This window comes from Cherax quadricarinatus, unplaced genomic scaffold (genome assembly GCF_038502225.1).
Source record: "Cherax quadricarinatus isolate ZL_2023a unplaced genomic scaffold, ASM3850222v1 Contig2595, whole genome shotgun sequence".
Taxonomy (NCBI): Eukaryota; Metazoa; Arthropoda; class Malacostraca; order Decapoda; family Parastacidae; genus Cherax; species Cherax quadricarinatus.
In genome coordinates, this window is record NW_027197621.1 from 1 (window position 1) to 21,908 (window position 21,908).

At 41.7% G+C, this 21,908-nt stretch overlaps 1 protein-coding gene across 1 annotated transcript in view; it reads left to right on the plus strand.

Moving 5' to 3' along the window:
• The first annotated feature begins 6,969 nt into the window (after nucleotides 1-6,969).
• Nucleotides 6,970-21,908, plus strand: part of LOC128703117 (uncharacterized) — a 48,268-nt gene continuing 33,329 nt past the window's right edge. Inside the window, exon 1 of the mRNA XM_070081401.1 lies at nucleotides 6,970-7,039. The gene's annotated coding sequence lies outside the window, so the exon portion shown is untranslated. The remainder of the gene's footprint in view (nucleotides 7,040-21,908) is intronic.

Sequence of the window (21,908 nt, forward strand, 5' to 3'; positions counted from 1 at the left end):
GGAATAAGATGGACGAGTTGAGATTAGTTGCTAGTGCAGGTAACATTGATGTATTTGCCCTAACTGAGACGTGGTTTAATTCAAAAAGTCGGGACATGCCTGCAGAATGTCATATTCAGGGTTTTAAATTGTTCCAAGTAAATAGAAGTATCGGGAAGGGGGGTGGGGTGGCATTGTATGTCCGAGATCGTTTGAACTCTGCATAAAAACGGGTATTAAGTCTGAAGTAACACATACAGAGTCTGTTTGGATAGAATTTTTAGAGGGGCATGAAAAACTGATTTTAGGAGTGATATACCGTCCCCCAAACTTAGATAGGGACCAAGGGAGACTACTATGGGAGGAAATTGTTAAGACCACAAGGCACGATAATGTAGTAATTCTAGGAGACTTTAGTCATATTGATTGGAATCTCTTGACTGGAAATTTAGAATCATACGACTTCTTAGAAGTAGTTCAGGATTGTTTTTTGGAGCAGTTTGTGACAGAACCTACAAGGGGAAATAACCTGCTTGACTTAGTTCTGGCAAACAATGAATCCCTTGTTAATAATTTAGAAGTTTCAGAGGAACTGGGTGCTAGCGACCACAAATCAATTACATTTAGAATTGAATGGAAGTACGATAGTAGGGATAACTCAGTAACTGTCCCAGATTTTCGCTTAGCAGATTACGATGGGCTTAGAGAACACTTATCATCTGTTGACTGGGTAACGAAGAGAGCTATCAATATGACAGTTTTCTGAACACAATACATGCTGCTCAAAGAACGTTTATCCCTTATAAGGAAATTAGATCAAATAGAAATGACCCAAAATGGATGAATAATAGGCTGAAATATCTACTAGGGCATAAGAAAGGAATTTATAGGCGTATCAAAAGAGGCGAGGGTCATCTTATGAATCAGTATATTGACATTAAGAGGGACATTAAAAAGGGGATAAGAAAAGCTAAAAGGGACTATGAAATTAAAGTTGCTAGGGATTGTAAAACTAACCCAAAAAGTTTTTTCCAGGTCTATAGAACAAAATTCAGAGATAAGATAGGTCCCCTTAAAAATAACTATGGGCATCTTACTGACAAAGAGAATGAAATGTGCTCGATTTTAAATAATTATTTTCTCTCGGTTTTTACACAAGAAGACACTAATAATATTCCGGTAATTAATTTTTATAGTGGATCAGAAGAAGATAAATTATGTAACATCACAGTCACTAGTGAAATGGTTGTGAAGCAGATAGACCGACTGAAGCAAAATAAGTCACCGGGTCCTGATGAGGTTTTTTCAAGGGTTCTTAAGGAATGCAAATTGGAATTCTGTGAACCATTAACTAATATTTTTAATTTATCTCTTCAAACAGGTGTAGTGTCTGATATGTGGAAGATGGCTAATGTAATTCCTATTTTTAAAACAGGGGACAAGTCGTTACCGTCAAATTACCGCCCAATAAGCCTGACCTCAATTGTAGGCAAATTACTAGAGTCAATTATAGCTGAGATTATAAGAAGCCATCTCGATAAGCATAGCTTGATTAAGGATACTCAGCATGGATTCACAAGAGGCCGGTCTTGTCTAACTAATTTATTAACTTTCTTCAGTAAAGCTTTTGAGGCTGTTGACCACGATAAAGAATTTGATATTGTTTACTTAGATTTTAGTAAGGCATTTGATAGAGTTCCGCACCAAAGACTGTTGAAGAAAGTGGCAGCTCATGGCATTGGGGGAAGGGTGCTCTCGTGGATCGAATCATGGCTCACAGACAGGAAGCAGAGAGTGTCCATAAATGGGGTTAAATCCGAGTGGGGATCAGTAACAAGTGGCATTCCACAGGGATCAGTCTTGGGCCCGTTGTTGTTTATAATATATATCAATGATCTTGATGAAGGAATTACTAGTGATATGAGCAAATTCGCCGATGACACGAAGATAGGTAGGATAATTGATTCAAACGTAGATGTTAGGGAACTTCAGGAGGATTTAGACAAACTCTACTCTTGGTCAGAAAAGTGGCAGATGCAGTTCAATGTAGATAAATGCAAGGTTCTGAAGCTCGGGAGTGTCCATAACTTATAAGTTAAATAATGTAGAACCTAGCCATACAGATTGCGAAAAGGACTTGGGAGTTATGGTAAGCAGCAACCTTAAACCAAGACAGCAATGCCTAAGTGTACGTAATAAGGCAAATAGATTACTGGGATTTATATCAAGAAGTGTAAGCAACAGAAGTCCAGAGGTCATACTGCAACTTACCTAACCTTATTATAACAAGAACAATTTATTTTAGCCTAACCCAACTAAATATATTTTAGATTTCTTTGCAACAATTTAATACTAAAAAAACACAGTGAAATATATTTTTTTCGTTAGGTTCAGAATGATTTTGGCGAAATTATTGCATACATAAATTTTCACTTGTCCTATATGGCAAGATGAGCGTTGCTAATTAAGCCAAGATCGCAAGTTCTGCCTATTCGGCACGACATATATATATATATATTATTTTATTTAAAATTACATTGCAATACATTAAATAAATAAAAGAACCCTATTATCGGCTCCGCCACAAAACATAAATTTTCATTTCCTAAATACACACTGCTGGTTCCTCTTTGTGCTGACACAAAATATCCCTCATCCCCTATGCTTTTTATCCCTTACTCCTATGCTAAATACAATATTGTATATTTCATCAATCAAAATATATTACAATTAGCATGAATATTTCTATTCTACTTATCACCTGACTACGAGGTGAACATTGTCATTACACAGAATTCCATAAAAATTTACTTAAGATTTAATATAAATATTGTCAAGTCTCACAACTCCTTCCCGTCTTCTAAATACTGTGTACACACATTCAATTGCATGTCGTTATGATCCCATCATAATTACTTACAACCCACCCCCTTTTCCGCATTGCAAAATTAAATGCCACTTACACTAGACGTCACAACATCTGACTATTGTTCACTTAACTATAAAATAATTAACTAACCCCCCACTATGCCCCCCCCCCTCATGCTTAACGACTACACACCCACATACTCCACTACCACACACTCTTATTCCACATTCCACCCTCCACAGATCTCAAAACAAAACAAAAGTGACAGTTTAGGGAAAACAACCCATCCCAGCTCTACCCTACACACAACCCTAACATTACACCTACCGTCAGATTACGATAACCCAAAGGAAAACTATTTACCCACACCCTCCCATATAGTAGCCCATTCCTGCAAACCATATGATACACACTCGCCCCAAGTGCCCGCACCCTACAATCACCCCCTACCTCCCGCATACCCCAAGACAAATATAAAAAATCTGCCACCACATAAATCACTGCCCTCTGAATGTCCTTGGAAACCCCGCCCACATCAAAAAGCAAAGCCCTCAAAGTCGAAATGTTTTTTCGCCCCACCCCCCCGCCACTATACCTAGGACCCCTCGCTAACCATGTCCGTACAACCGCCAAGTTTTCACAAAAATATACAGCATGAAAAGCCGTCTCCTCCTCCCCACAATGCAGACAATTCCCCACACCTACATAACCCATTCTATATAGCACAGACCTTGAAGCTAGAATTCCCAGAAAGAACCTATATACCAATTCACGAACCTTCGGCTTTAATCTAATCTTTCGAAAGTCTTCCCAAATGCCCCTCCAATCATACATCGGGTATGTATCTACTCCCTGTATCACCTCACTCTGCCTACCTGTCCTCCCAAGCCTACTTACCCTTACTTTTCTTGCATCCCGTATTGTCAACAAATTACGCACCATATCTTCACACACCAATAACGCCTTCCCTTTCCACCATTTCCTCATATCCTCCATGACCACTCCCACCCTTATACCCCTCTCCCCTCCTGCCCTCAGGTACCGCTGCTTCACATACATTGCCTTCGCTCGTGTGTCCAAAGGTGTAAGACCCAGCCCACCCTGCCGCACGCCCGTCATCACCACCTCCTACCGTAGCCATGGCCTCCCATAACCCCACACATACCTCAGAACCCCCCTCTCCAATTCCTGAATATCACACGACCTCAGGGGACAGACTTCTGCCACTCCTCACACTTTACTATACACAAGAGTGTTTACCACCATCACCCTCTGCTGTAATGTTACATCCCCGGCCCTCCACCCTCGCATCCTACCCATCGCTCTACTCACAACTTCCCTTGAATTTATCCTCTGTGCCATCCCAGCATCCGCCATGTACACAACCCCACAGATCTTAATTCTATCCACAACGTTCCACCCATACACTTCCCCCCCCCCACCCACGTACCTACTTCCAATAACTTAGACTTTGCTCCATTAACCCTCATCCCGGTCGCCCCACCAAAAATCTCTATTATACGTCCCACATTCCCCAATCCTATTTCCCCTCCCACCAAAACTGTGGTGTCATCCACATACCCCACAATCCCACATCTGCCAGGACCCTCCCCTCCCCGTTCCCACACTCCTTCCTCTATAAGCCTGTAAAATGGGTCCTGCATGCATGCAAAGAGGATTTGAGACAAGGGACAACCCTGTCGCAAACCCCTCCCCAACTGCACCGGCAGCCCTAACTTCCCATTAACCTGTACTCTGACCCTCACAGGCGTATACAAAGTAGTCACCCACCGCACAATCTCATCCCCAAAACCCTGTTTTTGTAAAGTACTCCACAACATACATCTATCTACACAGTCATAAGCCTGCTTCCAATCGATCCCCAAGACAACCCCCCCCCTTGTCTGCCCTCCACAAAATCCCTAATTCTCCCATGCCCCTCACGCATACTTCGACCTGGTATCCCATACTGTCCTCTATGTAGAACAAGGTCAATCACCTTCTTCATGCGATTACCTAAAACCTTCGCAAAAAGCTTATAATCAGCACACATGAGGGAGATCGCCCTATAGGCACCCAGGGTCCTCCCCCCCCCCTCCTTTATGAACCAAAACAACTACCCCTGTGCCCTGCATCTCCCCCAGCACTCCCCCTTCCTTCATACAGTTAAGCAAAGAGACCAGACATTCCTTCATACAATCCCAATGTGCAATATAGAAATCGTTAGGGATCCCATCAATCCCCGGTGCCTTTCCCCTACTCAAGCTCATTACCGCCTCCCCCACCTCCTGCTCACTGATCCTACCCCCTAGCACCGCTCTCTCCTCCTCCCCTAAAACTCCCAGAATTCCTTCCCCTATAATCTCCCCCTCCCTTCCTCCACCCTCCCCCTGCTTAAAATTCTCCCTAAACCAATAATCAGCATAGTTACTCATTCCATCAGTGGTACTTAGTACCTGCCCCACCCTATATCCCCCACCCCTTTACGTGCCTCTAATCCTATGATCGTGGTCCTCTGCTGCCTTTCCCTGAACCTCTGCAAAATACATCCTGACGGTTTGTCTCCCCATAGTACCTCCTCTAACCCACCCCTCACACGTATCGCATCGAAGCAAGAATTTTGTATATCCTTCAATCTTCCCCTTAGATCCTCTATATCCCCATGACTACCACCCCCTCCCCATTCATAACAATCATTGAGTTGCCCCTCAAGGTATTTCTGTAAACCAAACCTCCACCATGCCTCATCCCGTCCTCTTTGCTGATAATACTCCTTAATTCGCAGTTTAGTGTGCTTCTCCCACCATCCCAATACATCCTCCTCGTTGTTGCGTGCCTCCCAGAGTTGCCTCCACCAGTCCCTGAATGACAACCCCTCCCCCTCCCCCTGAAGTAACCTCACATTCATTTTCCAATAACCCGCATACCGGCAAACCATACCATCCCACGCCACCTCTGCCAAAACGGCACGGTGGTCCGAAAAACCAAAGTCTACCATCAGCACACGTTCCACTGTAATCTCAAGAGTTATATAAATGCGATCCAATCTGGCAGCATAACCCCTCCGCATAAACGTGTGCTCCACTCTCCACCCATCTCCCCTGACTATGTCATAAACCCCCACCTCCCTCAACAAATCCCTCAACACCCCAAGCACACACCCTGCCCCTCTCGGCTCCACATCCTTATTTCTGTTTACACAATTCCAGTCACCACCTACTATAGAAACCATGGGTAAACCCCGCAAGTGGAAAAGCAAAACCTCCCGTACAAAATTCACCTTTACCCGTCTGTTACTATCAGCCGGCATATATATCCCCAGAAAACACACCCTAATCTCCCCCCATAGCCCCTCCATCCTCACCACCCTCCCATCCTCCCCTCTTCCCACAAGAGCACTTGAAATGGGCTGGATTCCCTCACTGCCACTGCCACCCCACCTTTTACTTTCCCTGAACTACCAGCATACATCCTAAAACTTTTCAGCCTCAACTCTCTACCACACTTAAAATTGTGTTCTTGAATAAAACACACGTCAATGTCAAAACGCCGCAAAACATCCTCCAACCATACACATTTAACTTCAGCTCTAAGGCCATTCACATTTATAGTTAGACACTTAAATATGCAGAAAGGCGGCCTTTCTTCTATGTCTCTGTGTCCTGTCTATTACACTTTTCGTTGCTCCTGTCTTCTCCCGTGCACTCTTAAAAGAGTTTCAGTGACCAATATCTTTCCTACCCAAAGTAAGTGAATGGTTTTCGTTGTTTATTTACGTTCTTAAATCATAAACATAAACGTAATTTACAATTGAAATACGGTAGCTTATTAACGAGAAGAAACAAAGATTTCATTTGATGCTTATTACACTCATGATGATAAGGTTAATCTATATATTTTACGCTTATTACTTATTGGAAATATTTCACTATATTATGTAAAGAAAATATATAGGAACCAAAAGATTTATATGCTTGGCATTTTAGTAAACACAGTTTGAGAATAATATTTGTGAAGAGAATGTTAAGTATGTTACAAATGTCATGGTTGGCATCTGTGTACAAGGTTGCCAGTGTTGTCATGGGGCGATGCCTTGTGTTGGGCTGCATCGCATTAGTACATTTTCCTTCACAGTGAGGGACTGTGAGTTTAACTTCACTACAACACACAACTTGAGTGTCTTCCGTCAAAGTGAGTTGACTGTGAACTGTTGAACTTCACTACTTTGTAACATCTCAGTGATTTTCCATAATATAACAAACGAGAGAGTGTATTAGGGTGATAACCTGGAGTTTACCTGGAGAGAGTTCCGGGGGTCAACGCCCCCGCGGCCCGGTCTGTGACCAGGCCTCCTGGTGGATCAGAGCCTGATCAACCAGGCTGTTGCTGCTGGCTGCACGCAAACCAACGTACGAGCCACAGCCCGGCTGGTCAGGAACCGACTTTAGGTGCTTGTCCAGTGCCAGCTTGAAGACTGCCAAGGGTCTGTTGGTAATCCCCCTTATGTATGCTGGGAGGCAGTTGAACAGTCTCGGGCCCCTGACACTTATTGTATGGTCTCTTAACGTGCTAGTGACACCCCTGCTTTTCATTGGGGGATGTTGCATCGTCTGCCAAGTCTTTTGCTTTCGTAGTGAGTGATTTTCGTGTGCAAGTTCGGTACTAGTCCCTCTAGGATTTTCCAGGTGTATATAATCATGTATCTCTCCCGCCTGCATTCCAGGGAATACAGTTTTAGGAACCTCAAGTGCTCCCAGTAATTGGGGTGTTTTATCTCCGTTATGCGTGCCGTGAAGGTTCTCTGTACATTTTCTAGGTCAGCAATTTCACCTGCCTTGAAAGGTGCTGTTAGTGTGCAGCAATATTCCAGCCTAGATAGAACAAGTGACCTGAAGAATGTCATCATGGGCTTGCCCTCCCTAGTTTTGAAGGTTCTCATTATCCATCCTGTCATTTTTCTAGCAGATGCGATTGATACAATGTTATGGTCCTTGAAGGTGAGATCCTCCGACATGATCACTCCCAGGTCTTTGACGTTGGTGTTTCGCTCTATTTTGTGGCCAGAATTTGTTTTGTACTCTGATGAAGATTTAATTTCCTCGTGTTTACCATAACAGATCATTATCAACACAACATGATGGCAGTCTAATATCGTCAAAAGATGTTAGCAGGTACAAAAATAATAGTTTATTAACATAATTTTAATAATGATATTATAATATTATTATTATTATAACTACGTTAGTTAATTATTATTAAAAACTTAATTTCCTCATTCACTGCGATATGAGGAAAATGCATCTTTTGGTAGGTTTCAAACTTACAACCCTTTTGTTTATCAGTGAAAGTTTAGTCAGCCTTGAATATGTATTGATTTCGGGTTGTATAAACGCCACTTTCCCAAAATTGTTAACAAAAATATCACTTGGAAAAGTGGGAGACCTCGTGAAGTTGGTGAAAGTATTGAAACAGAGGAGTTACAATATAGTAGAAATGATACAGATCGTCATTATCTGTTTTATCCAGTAATTGAAATTTCCTTAGATTAATAAAATGTAAATTGTGAGTTCATTACCTTTGTAAATTGTGAGTTCATTACCTTTGTAAATTGTGAGTTCATTACCTTTGTAAATTGTGAGTTCATTACCTTTGTAAATTGTGAGTTCATTACCTTTGTAAATTGTGAGTTCATTACCTTTGTAAATTGTGAGTTCATTACCTTTGTAAATTGTGAGTTCATTACCTTTGTAAATTGTGAGTTCATTACCTTTGTAAATTGTGAGTTCATTACCTTTGTAAATTGTGAGTTCATTACCTTTGTAAATTGTGAGTTCATTACCTTTGTAAATTGTGAGTTCATTACCTTTGTAAATTGTGAGTTCATTACCTTTGTAAATTGTGAGTTCATTACCTTTGTAAATTGTGAGTTCATTACCTTTGTAAATTGTGAGTTCATTACCTTTGTAAATTGTGAGTTCATTACCTTTGTAAATTGTGAGTTCATTACCTTTGTAAATTGTGAGTTCATTACCTTTGTAAATTGTGAGTTCATTACCTTTGTAAATTGTGAGTTCATTACCTTTGTAAATTGTGAGTTCATTACCTTTGTAAATTGTGAGTTCATTACCTTTGTAAATTGTGAGTTCATTACCTTTGTAAATTGTGAGTTCATTACCTTTGTAAATTGTGAGTTCATTACCTTTGTAAATTGTGAGTTCATTACCTTTGTAAATTGTGAGTTCATTACCTTTGTAAATTGTGAGTTCATTACCTTTGTAAATTGTGAGTTCATTACCTTTGTAAATTGTGAGTTCATTACCTTTGTAAATTGTGAGTTCATTACCTTTGTAAATTGTGAGTTCATTACCTTTGTAAATTGTGAGTTCATTACCTTTGTAAATTGTGAGTTCATTACCTTTGTAAATTGTGAGTTCATTACCTTTGTAAATTGTGAGTTCATTACCTTTGTAAATTGTGAGTTCATTACCTTTGTAAATTGTGAGTTCATTACCTTTGTAAATTGTGAGTTCATTACCTTTGTAAATTGTGAGTTCATTACCTTTGTAAATTGTGAGTTCATTACCTTTGTAAATTGTGAGTTCATTACCTTTGTAAATTGTGAGTTCATTACCTTTGTAAATTGTGAGTTCATTACCTTTGTAAATTGTGAGTTCATTACCTTTGTAAATTGTGAGTTCATTACCTTTGTTGGAAATATAAACACAAATGCAGTATAATGTGATCCTTTATTGACAACGTTTCACCCACACAGTGGGCTTTTTCAAGTCACACACGGATCTACCTGGGGTTGGAAGGTACGGGAGTATTTATAGTTCAGAATGTTGAGGTCAGGTGAGAATGCTGCATCTGATGATCTACCGGGTGGGGTTATAGAGTCTTGGGTAGCTTGGCAGGGGTATTGGACAAGTTGTGAGTAGACCTTCTGCAGTGTTCTATGTTCTTATGTGGGATAGCGATGAAGAAGTTTCTTGGCGAGTGGTTCAGCTATGTTATAGAAGCCATTGTTCTGGTTGAAATTGTTGGTTATAGAGATAAGCGATGATTCCAGGATTCTTCTGTATTGAGTGTTGTCTTCTGTGGCTATAAGTCTTGAGTTTCTGTAGTTAATTAAATGGTTGTGTGAATTGCGATGTTGTACACAGGCATTCCTTGTATCGTCAGTCCTGCTTGCATATTGGTGTTCTGAAATACGTGTTTGGAGGTCTCTTGATGTTTCGCCCACGTATAATTTGTTGCAGTCATTACAAGGGATTATGTATACCCCTGCAGAGGATGGAGGCTTGTCCTGTCTACTACTGGTGATGTCCTTGATGGTCGTGGTTGTGGAGGTAGATACTTGGAATGATGTTTTGGCAAAGATGTTGGAAACATGTTTGGCAATGGAGTTGGTGGGGAGGACTATGTATCTCTTCTCGGCAGTGTCTTCTCTGGGTGTGTTGAAGATGTTTAATGCCCGCCGTCTGCAGTCTCTGATGAAGTGACGAGGATAGTGGAGTTTGGAAAATACTTGTTCAATTATAGTGCATTCTTCCTCAAGGAACTCATTGCTGCAGATTCTGAGTGCACGCAGGAAGAAGCCTATAATTACACCACGTTTGGTTTTGGTGTCGTGGTGAGAGTAGAAGTGGAGAAGATCGTTTTGGTTGGTGGGTTTTCGATAGACTTTAAAACGAAGTTCATGGTCAGCTTTGCAGAGCAGAACATCAAGGAAAGGAAGAGTGTTGTCGACTTCTTCTTCAAGTGTGAACTGGATTGAGGGCTCGACCTGGTTGAGCTTGTCTTGGAGAGCTTGAACGTTGAAGCGTCTGGGAGTTATGAGGAGAATGTCGTCAACATAACGGAGCCAGGTGACAGACGAAGGAATAATGGTGGAGAAACGTTCGGCTTCTAGATGTTCCATGTATAGGTTCGCCAGGACTGCACTGAGTGGCGAACCCATGGGTAGTCCAAAAGTCTGCTGAAAGAGACGTAAAGCCAACACATAGAGGTCGATGAAATCGCTGGCTGGAATGGGAAGATCAAGTGAATCGTCAATTTTCCTGCGCAAGAGATCGACGTAAATGGGCCTCAGTGCAGTCCTGGCGAACCTATACATGGAACATCTAGAAGCCGAACGTTTCTCCACCATTATTCCTTCGTCTGTCACCTGGCTCCGTTATGTTGACGACATTCTCCTCATAACTCCTAAACGCTTCAACGTTCAAGCTCTCCAAGACAAGCTCAACCAGGTCGAGCCTTCAATCCAGTTCACACTTGAAGAAGAAGTCGACAACACTCTTCCTTTCCTTGATGTTCTGCTCTGCAAAGCTGACCACGAACTTCGTTTTAAAGTCTATCGAAAACCCACCAACCAAAACGATCTTCTCCACTTCTACTCTCACCACGACACCAAAACCAAACGTGGTGTAATTATAGGCTTCTTCCTGCGTGCACTCAGAATCTGCAGCAATGAGTTCCTTGAGGAAGAATGCACTATAATTGAACAAGTATTTTCCAAACTCCACTATCCTCGTCACTTCATCAGAGACTGCAGACGGCGGGCATTAAACATCTTCAACACACCCAGAGAAGACACTGCCGAGAAGAGATACATAGTCCTCCCCACCAACTCCATTGCCAAACATGTTTCCAACATCTTTGCCAAAACATCATTCCAAGTATCTACCTCCACAACCACGACCATCAAGGACATCACCAGTAGTAGACAGGACAAGCCTCCATCCTCTGCAGGGGTATACATAATCCCTTGTAATGACTGCAACAAATTATATGTGGGCGAAACATCAAGAGACCTCCAAACACGTATTTCAGAACACCAATATGCAAGCAGGACTGACGATACAAGGAATGCCTGTGTACAACATCGCAATTCACACAACCATTTAATTAACTACAGAAACTCAAGACTTATAGCCACAGAAGACAACACTCAATACAGAAGAATCCTGGAATCATCGCTTATCTCTATAACCAACAATTTCAACCAGAACAATGGCTTCTATAACATAGCTGAACCACTCGCCAAGAAACTTCTTCATCGCTATCCCACATAAGAACATAGAACACTGCAGAAGGTCTACTCACAACTTATCCAATACCCCTGCCAAGCTACCCAAGACTCTATAACCCCACCCGGTAGATCATCAGATGCAGCATTCTCCACCTGACCTCAACATTCTGACTATAAATACTCCCGTACCTTCCAACCCCAGGTAGATCCGTGTGTGACTTGAAAAAGCCCACTGTGTGGGTGAAACGTTGTCAATAAAGGATCACATTATACTGCATTTGTGTTTATATTTCCATTGTGTCGGTATTTTATACCATTTATTTCCACAGTCCACAAAGTAACACTGTTCATAATGGTGCTGATATACACCTAACACAGTATGATGCAGGTGACTCACCCCCCTCCCTCCACAATTTTACTTTATTGTTATTAATATACTCAAAAAGTTGCGCTAAACCACAAGGAAGAACTTTTACTTTAACAGTTTGATGTACTCCATATTTTATTGTTTTATTTTAAAACATTGCAATACTTTTATCAAATATAAAAACCCTCATCTAGTTCTCCACAGAAAAAAAAAGAATTTTCATATTTGCAATACACAAACACATTTATCTTTGATCTTACAAAATATTCCTCATCCTATGCTTTTCATCCTTTTAAGAAATACAAGATTACACAACAAAATGCTTTGTATCATCAAAATATATTACAATATGCATGTAAATTTTAAATATACTTGACATGAAATTTACCTAAGAATTAATACAAAATAATAACTTCTATATACATTGTACACACATGTATTATATGTGATTATGATTCCATCGTAATAACTTACATACTTCCCCTCCTTTACCACAGTGCAAAAAATAAAACACTTGCACTAGACTTCACAACATCTTATAACTATTCAAAGAACTTATAAAATACTAACAACAATTACACTTCAGGACAATATATAGATGATTACACAACTTTACAACAGTGAAGAATGTCAACTAATATGATAACAGTACACTAGATATTGAAAACAGATTACACTAGATATTGAAACTAATGATTAGGTCCATACTTCGTATTACAGTGCTAAAATAGTTGTTCCCAGATTCTTTGTAATTTTATATTAGTAAACACGTATTATTATCATGTACAACAACATATAGATGTTTATTGACAAGTTTCAGAGCAATTTCAGACTTGCTCTTTCACACACTAAGGTTGATAATAGAACATTTTAGCACCTAATCGAATAGATAAGCCGCCTCTCGCTTCTCATGAAAACATCACTACAGTTAAACAGTGCTAAAATTCTAGTTCGAGCAGTTCTAATTCCATGTAATTCATTATACCGATGAAAACACCACTACAGTGTAGTCAGTGCTTAAGATTCATGATATTCTAGCAATTCTATGTCCATGTAATTCATTCTCCCCCCCCTTATGCAGAGACCAGTCCACCCAACCATTACAACACTAAATCGCGCAACCCTCTCACAGTCATACCTCTATACGATGCCGGAAAATCTATAGCCCATCTACGTCCATACACTACCTCATTTATACACTTTGTTTTTTAGAAATGTCCTGCTAAAGCCATTGTTCGTTCCCCCCCACCTCCCCACCTCCCTCATCGCCACGATATATAGATATAATCTGCCACTAAATACATGACGGCCCTCCTCACACTATCTCCCACTCCCTCTATATCCAAACTCAGTGCCCTTAATACCACTAACCCACTCCCACCCACCATATCCAAGACTGCGAAACCATAGACGTGCCCTTTCAATATGCACACAGAAATACACCACTTGATATGCTGTTTCCTCCCCCCCCCCCACACACAAAACATAATATTGAGACTGCAAAATTCCCATCTGATACAGTCGTACTTTAGTTGGCAAAATCCCATGTAAAAACCTATACATAGTTTCCCTCACCCTTGACTTCAACCGTAACTTGCTGAATACTCCCCAGATTCGTGTCCAATTATATAATGGAAAAACAGTCTCTCCTTCCAACACCTCTTGACACCTTTCCAACCTCCCCAAAACACACGCCTTTACATTTCCCGGATTTCTTACTTGTAATAAGCATCTCAAAATACTCATACACTCCTCTAAGTCCCTACCCTCCCCACCACCGCCTCACATCTTCCATCACATCCCTCACTCTGACACCACGTTCCCCACCCAATCTCAGATAACAATGCTTCACGTACATGCTCTTCAGTCTGCTACCCAAAGGAATTAAACCTAAACCCCCCTTCGCCAGCGGTGTCATTACAACCGTCTGCCTCAGCCAATGACAACCATATCCCCATATAAAATTCAGTACTTTCCTTTGCACTTGCCGCACATCTTTCGCCACCAAGGGGTACACCACAGCCACGTGCCACAATTTAGGATAAATGAGTGTATTAACCACAATGACTCTCTGTTGTATAGTCAAACCACTCGTTCTTATTCCCCCTAACCTAAGCAAGACCCGTTGCACTACCCTTTTAGAATTTGCCTCTCTAGCCCCCTGCGCTGCCCCTCTGTACAATACTCCACAAATTTTTATCTGCTCTACGACCTGCCATCCATACTTATTTCCCAGTTCCCCTCCCACCCATGACCCAACCTCCAGTAATTTCGACTTTTCACTATTAACACTCATACCTGTTGCTCCACTAAATATTTCAACAATTCTGTTTACATTCTTTAACCCCTCCTCTCCCCCCACTAAGACCGTCGTGTCATCAACATAACCAACTATACCCGTAGCACCCCTAAGTCTTACCCCCCCTCACTTACTCCTACATTTATCAACCTATATAATGGGTCTTGCAGACATGCAAATAGGATCTGAGACATGGGGCATCCCTGCCTCAGCCCCCTACCCATACTAACCATCTTTCCCACCCTTCCATTTATTTGCACTCGTATTTCTGCACCTCTATATAAAGTTTCCGCCCACTGCACAATTTCCTCACCGAAACCCATCCTCCTCATAATCATCCATAATGTCTCTCTCTCTACACAATCATAAGCCGCCTTCCAATCCAAAGCAAGAACACCTCCGCCGTCCATCCTACGCTCCTCTATATAACCCTTTATCCTCCCATGCCCACTAAACATTGTTCGCCCTGGCACACCCATCTGTCCCATATCTATAACCTTCCCAATTACTTTACGCAACCTATTACCTAAAACCTTGGCAAACAATTTATAATCCCCGCACATTAATGATAAACCTCTATAATCTAGGATGTTATTCTGTACTTCCCCCTTTGGAACCATAACTACTACACCTGTCCTTTGTGTTAGACTCATGCTTCCCTTATCCTTCATCACATTCACCAACTGCACCAAGAATTCCTTCATGACATCCCAGTTGCTCAAATAAAATTCATTTGGGATTCCATCTATCCCAGGTGCTTTCCCGACACTCATCCCTTTTAAAGCCGTCCACACTTCCTCTTCATCTATAGGCCCCTCTATCATCGCTCTATCTGCTGACTCTAGGTTTCTCCGTATCCCCTTCTCTAAAATCTTCAGATCTCCTATCTTTCTGTTTCCCCCTCTCATATATATCTCAAACCACTTATCAGCATAACCACTCATACTTTCCGTAGTTACTAACCTCTGTCCCATCGTATACCCTCCCACATCCGTATGTACGTCCAACTTCATCATAGTCATTATCCTCTGTCGTGTCTTTAATCGCCGCAATACACAGGCGGATGGCTTATCTCCCCATAAAACATCTTCCAATCCACCTCTCAATCTCTCACCATCAAATCTTGCATTCTGCATTTCCATCAATTGCGCTTTGATGCCCTCAATCTCTTGTACTGGATAAACCCCACTGAAACCTTCATAGCACTGTTTCAACTGCCCTTCCAAATATCTCTGTAAGCCATATTTCCAATGACTTACCTCCTTTCCTTTCCTCATATAAAAATTTTTGATTCCTGGTTTAGCATATTCCTCCCACCATCGTAGTATATCACCTCCCTTTCTCCCCTTGGTCCACTCATTTGTCCACCACTCAACAAAACTAACACCGTCCTCCTGCTCATCTAACAATCTCACATTAAGTTTCAAATAACTCATGTAACGCTTTGGTAAACCTCCCCACCCCACATCCACGACCAGTCCTCTGTGATCTGAAAACACAACGTTTATAATTTCTGTATTAGCAACCTGTAACCCGGGAGAAGCATAAATACGTCTAATCGTGCCGCATATCCTCTCCTCACATAAGTATGCTCCACGTTCCACCCCTCCCCCCTCACTACATCCGCCAAGCCTGCTCCCCCTAAAGCATCCCGTAGGACCCCCAACACACACCCGGCTCCTCTCGGCTCTACATCCTTCCTATGGATCACACAATTCCAAACCCCCCCCCAAATAATGTATATATAAGAACATAAGAACATAAGAATGGAGGAACACTGCAGAAGGCTTACTGGCCCATACAAGGCAGGTCCTTATCAAAACGACCCCTACCCAAAACTACCCAAGAATCAACTCCCATACTCAATGACACCAATCAAACCCAGCCCCTCCCACTCATATATTTGTCCAACCTCTTCTTAAAGCTACCCAAGGTCCTATCCTCTAACAATATGATGAATAAGAACATTCCTCACAAAATCTTCCTTTACGCGCCTATTGCTGTCTGCAGGCATATAAACACTTACTAAACACACAGGAACCCCACCCCATGTACCATCCACCCTTACTAGTCTCCCATCCCCCCTTCTTCCCAGTGTAACATTTGAAATGGACTGGTATCCGCTATTAAAACTGCAGCACCTCCCTTGAGTTTACCTGTATACCCAGCATAAACTTTGTACCCGTCAACTAATAAATACCGACCAAACTTAAAATTATGTTCTTGTAAAAGGATAACATGTACCCCATATCGCCTTAAAAAGGCACTGAACATCCTCCTCTTCACTTCGGCCCTGAGTCCATTTGTATTCAATGTTAAACACTTAAAAATGCTAACGGGGGCTTACCAATCGATCTCTTGTCATGTGTTTCTTTACATTTTTGACCAGTATTCTTTTCACTGTGCTCGTTCCTAGTCACGTCTTTCTCCTTCCCCTTACCCCCTCCTCCTCTGACTTTCCTAGCCACATCCACTGTTTGTTTTTTACCCGAACGTTGTGCAGGCGTAAGAATATCATCACTGTCCGAGGCAACTGCCTCCCTCTTACGTGAAGCCGCAACAGTGATCATTTCTTTCTTTCCTTGTGTATTTCAACTACAGTTTCACAGAGCCCTTGTGTTTGCCCATCCCTCCTACTCACATTGCCTCCCTCATGTACCCCTCCCTGATTCGTATGTTGCTCACGCAAGCCTATATTCAGCATTCCAGCTTCATGGTGATCATTGAAAAATTCCTGTATAACATTATTTATGGCAGCCGACACTTCACTACCCAAATCCACTTGTTCCACCTCTTCCTCCATACATATTTTCTCAACGTTCTGTGTTACCTCCGGTAACGTAGCACACTCCTCTGGACTGTCATCCACAATCTCACTCCACAGCCTACGTGCCCGAATATGTTCTCCTGTAGACTGGGACATCACCTCTCTTTCCTTTTCCCCTCCTGTCCCTCCCCCCTGTGTCCCGGTCGACGAACGTCGTGGACACTGTGCAGCAACATGTTCAAATGCACCACACAATCGACAGGTTCTCCTTTGCCCGGCATATGTGACATATACCTGAGTTTTAAAATCACTCAAAGCTACAAATGGATCGTCGCAAGGACATTTTGAGAGTGAAAGATCCCTCACGCAGTCCCGCATACATACCATCTGCCCATCGTCCAATCGTTGCTTGATGTATCACTCCATATTCCTCAAACGACACTTTGATGTCTTCTTCATCCGCCTCAAAGGGGGCATTCCGTATTTTTACACAAGTATAGTACTTAGACACGTCCCTCATTCTCACTTCCAAACCAGGGTTAACTTTCATACACACATCCTGGTACTGATCCACCATCTTGTCATACGTCACAGTCGTCACAAATTTCATGAATATTCTCGTTGAGCTGTTTAATGCAATGCCGTACAGATCTTCATTGTTGATTCCATATGTATCTCGTAAGATAGCAGGCAGTAGAACAGATGCATTTGTGTTATACACCGCACCTTTCAGCACTTCTATGCACACAGTGTTGACACGTCTCCTGATAGCCTGCGCCAGCTTGAGAAAATCTCGCAGTGCTACCAACAGACAGAAGCACAAGAGCCAACGTCCGCTCTCCACCAAGGGTGTGTGACGAATGCAAGAGCTAAGGTGCAGCACAACCTCCCGGCCCGAAAGCGAAGAGGTCAATGGCCGACTCAGTGTGCATTGACTGAGCTACCCCTCCAGTACGCCACCTTATTCTCACTTGGATAGAGAATTATGTTGTAGAAACTCCTGAACCAGCTTGAGGTTTATTATGAAGTGAAGTCTGCGGACACTTATATATTGTTACCCTCAGTTTACGATGTAACGACCTGTGTCAAGTTTAGAACTTTAAGTGATATATTCCTTAGGCCAGGGAGTTACTCAGTGATAGTGTTCCTTCTCAATGTATATACTTGCGTACAAGTAATGTCATTCTTGAGGAAGCAGTAATATTCCTCTGATTAACAAGTGTAGTGAACAGAAGGGGTCTATGATGTACATTCTATTAAAGTGTTTTGTTATGTGAATGAAAGTTTCTGACGAAGTGATATTAATAGATATTTAAGAATACCTAAGAAGTATTTAAGCCTTACATTTCTAAGTTTGGAAGTATCTTCTCATTCTATGAAGTGTATTGTTACAGAGTGCACTAATCTGGCTAAAGATCAAGATTCGATCCGTAACAGTCCTTAAAGCAAAAGTTCTTTTTCTGCTGAAGCAGAAAAAAAGCTTGTGGTTACACGAAAGTGGGTGCAGGAGGGAAGAAGAGCAATTGGTGGAATGATAATGAAGGAAAAGTTAGAATATGAGAGGTTTTTATAGAGTGATGCAAGGAGGGAGGAGTGAATGGAGAGAAAAAGAGCAATTCAGAGAGTGATATATCAACAAATTTTGTTGAAAATAACAAAAAGTTTTGGAGCGAGATTAATAAGTTGAGGAAGCCGAGGGAACGAATGGATTTGATAGTTATAAATAAGATGGAGGGAAAATTCTGAGGAATTGTTAAATATTAATGAAGATAGGGAAGCTGTGATTTTGTGTACAGGACAAGGAGGAATAACATCTTGTAAGAGTGAGGAAGAGCCAGTTGTGAGTGTGGGGGAAGTGTGTGGGTCAGTGGGCAGAATGAAAGGGGGTAAAGCTGAGATGGGATAAAGATAGAAATGTTAAAAGCAGGTGGGGATATAGTTTTGGAGTGGTGGGTAGTGACCTAGGGATTGGCAGAGCATGCACAGTTCGTTTGTATAAAGGCAAAGAGGACAAAAGAGTGTAAAAGTTTTAGGAGAATAAGTCTGATGATTATACCTAGTAAAGTGTATGGAAGAGTTATTATTGAAAGAATTAAGAGTATGAGGGACAGTATGATAGCAGATGAACAAAGAGGCTTCAGGAAAGGTAGGAGTATAGTCCAAATGTTTTGCAATGAAACATATAGGTGAACAGTATTTAGATAAGGATAGAGAGGTTTTAATGGCATTTATTGATTTGGAAACGGCGTATGACAGGGTGGATAGGAGGGCAGTGTGGCAGATGTTGCAAATGTCTGGAATAGGAGGTAGGTTTCTGAAAGCAGTGACGATTTTTTACGAGAATAGTTAGGCTCAAGTTAGAGTATGTTTGAGAGAAGGAGATTATTTCCAAGTAAAAGTAGGCCTTAGTTATTATCACACCGGCCGATTCCCACCAAGGCAGGGTGGCCCGAAAAAGAAAAACTTTCACCATCATTCACTCCATCACTGTCTTGCCAGAAGGGTGCTTTACACTACAGTTTTTAAACTGCAACATTAACACCCCTCCTTCAGAGTGCAGGCACTGTACTTCCCATCTCCAGGACTCAAGTCCGGCCTGCCGGTTTCCCTGAATCCCTTCATAAATGTTACTTTGCTCACACTCCAACAGCACGTCAAGTATTAAAAACCATTTGTCTCCATTCACTCCTATCAAACACGCTCAAGCATGCCTGCTGGAAGTCCAAGCCCCTCGCACACAAAACCTCCTTTACCCCCTCCCTCCAACCCTTCCTAGGCCGACCCCTACCCCGCCTTCCTTCCACTACAGACTGATACACTCTTGAAGTCATTCTGTTTCGCTCCATTCTCTCTACATGTCCGAACCACCTCAACAACCCTTCCTCAGCCCTCTGGACAACAGTTTTGGTAATCCCGCACCTCCTCCTAACTTCCAAACTACGAATTCTCTGCATTATATTCACACCACACATTGCCCTCAGACATGACATCTCCACTGCCTCCAGCCTTCTCCTCGCTGCAACATTCATCACCCACGCTTCACACCCATATAAGAGCGTTGGTAAAACTATACTCTCATACATTCCCCTCTTTGCCTCCAAGGACAAAGTTCTTTGTCTCCACAGACTCCTAAGTGCACCACTCACTCTTTTTCCCTCATCAATTCTATGATTCACCTCATCTTTCATAGACCCATCCGCTGACACGTCCACTCCCAAATATCTGAATACGTTCACCTCCTCCATACTCTCTCCCTCCAATCTGATATTCAATCTTTCATCACCTAATCTTTTTGTTATCCTCATAACCTTACTCTTTCCTGTATTCACCTTTAATTTTCTTCTTTTGCACACCCTACCAAATTCATCCACCAATCTCTGCAACTTCTCTTCAGAATCTCCCAAGAGCACAGTGTCATCAGCAAAGAGCAGCTGTGACAACTCCCACTTTGTGTGTGATTCTTTATCTTTTAACTCCACGCCTCTTGCCAAGACCCTCGCATTTACTTCTCTTACAACCCCATCTATAAATATATTAAACAACCACGGTGACATCACACATCCTTGTCTAAGGCCTACTTTTACTGGGAAAAAATTTCCCTCTTTCCTACATACTCTAACTTGAGCCTCACTATCCTCGTAAAAACTCTTCACTGCTTTCAGTAACCTACCTCCTACACCATACACTTGCAACATCTGCCACATTGCCCCCCTATCCACCCTGTCATACGCCTTTTCCAAATCCATAAATGCCACAAAGACCTCTTTAGCCTTATCTAAATACTGTTCACTTATATGTTTCACTGTAAACACCTGGTCCACACACCCCCTACCTTTCCTAAAGCCTCCTTGTTCATCTGCTATCCTATTCTCCGTCTTACTCTTAATTCTTTCAATTATAACTCTACCATACACTTTACCAGGTACACTCAACAGACTTATCCCCCTATAATTTTTGCACTCTCTTTTATCCCCTTTGCCTTTATACAAAGGAACTATGCATGCTCTCTGCCAATCCCTAGGTACCTTACCCTCTTCCATACATTTATTAAATAATTGCACCAACCACTCCAAAACTATATCCCCACCTGCTTTTAACATTTCTATCTTTATCCCATCAATCCCGGCTGCCTTACCCCCTTTCATTTTACCTACTGCCTCACGAACTTCCCCCACACTCACAACTGGCTCTTCCTCACTCCTACAAGATGTTATTCCTCCTTGCCCTATACACGAAATCACAGCTTCCCTATCTTCATCAACATTTAACAATTCCTCAAAATATTCCTTCCATCTTCCCAATACCTCTAACTCTCCATTTAATAACTCTCCTCTCCTATTTTTAACTGACAAATCCATTTGTTCTCTAGGCTTTCTTAACTTGTTAATCTCACTCCAAAACTTTTTCTTATTTTCAACAAAATTTGTTGATAACATCTCACCCACTCTCTCATTTGCTCTCTTTTTACATTGCTTCACCACTCTCTTAACTTCTCTCTTTTTCTCCATATACTCTTCCCTCCTTGCATCACTTCTACTTTGTAAAAACTTCTCATATGCTAACTTTTTCTCCCTTACTACTCTCTTTACATCATCA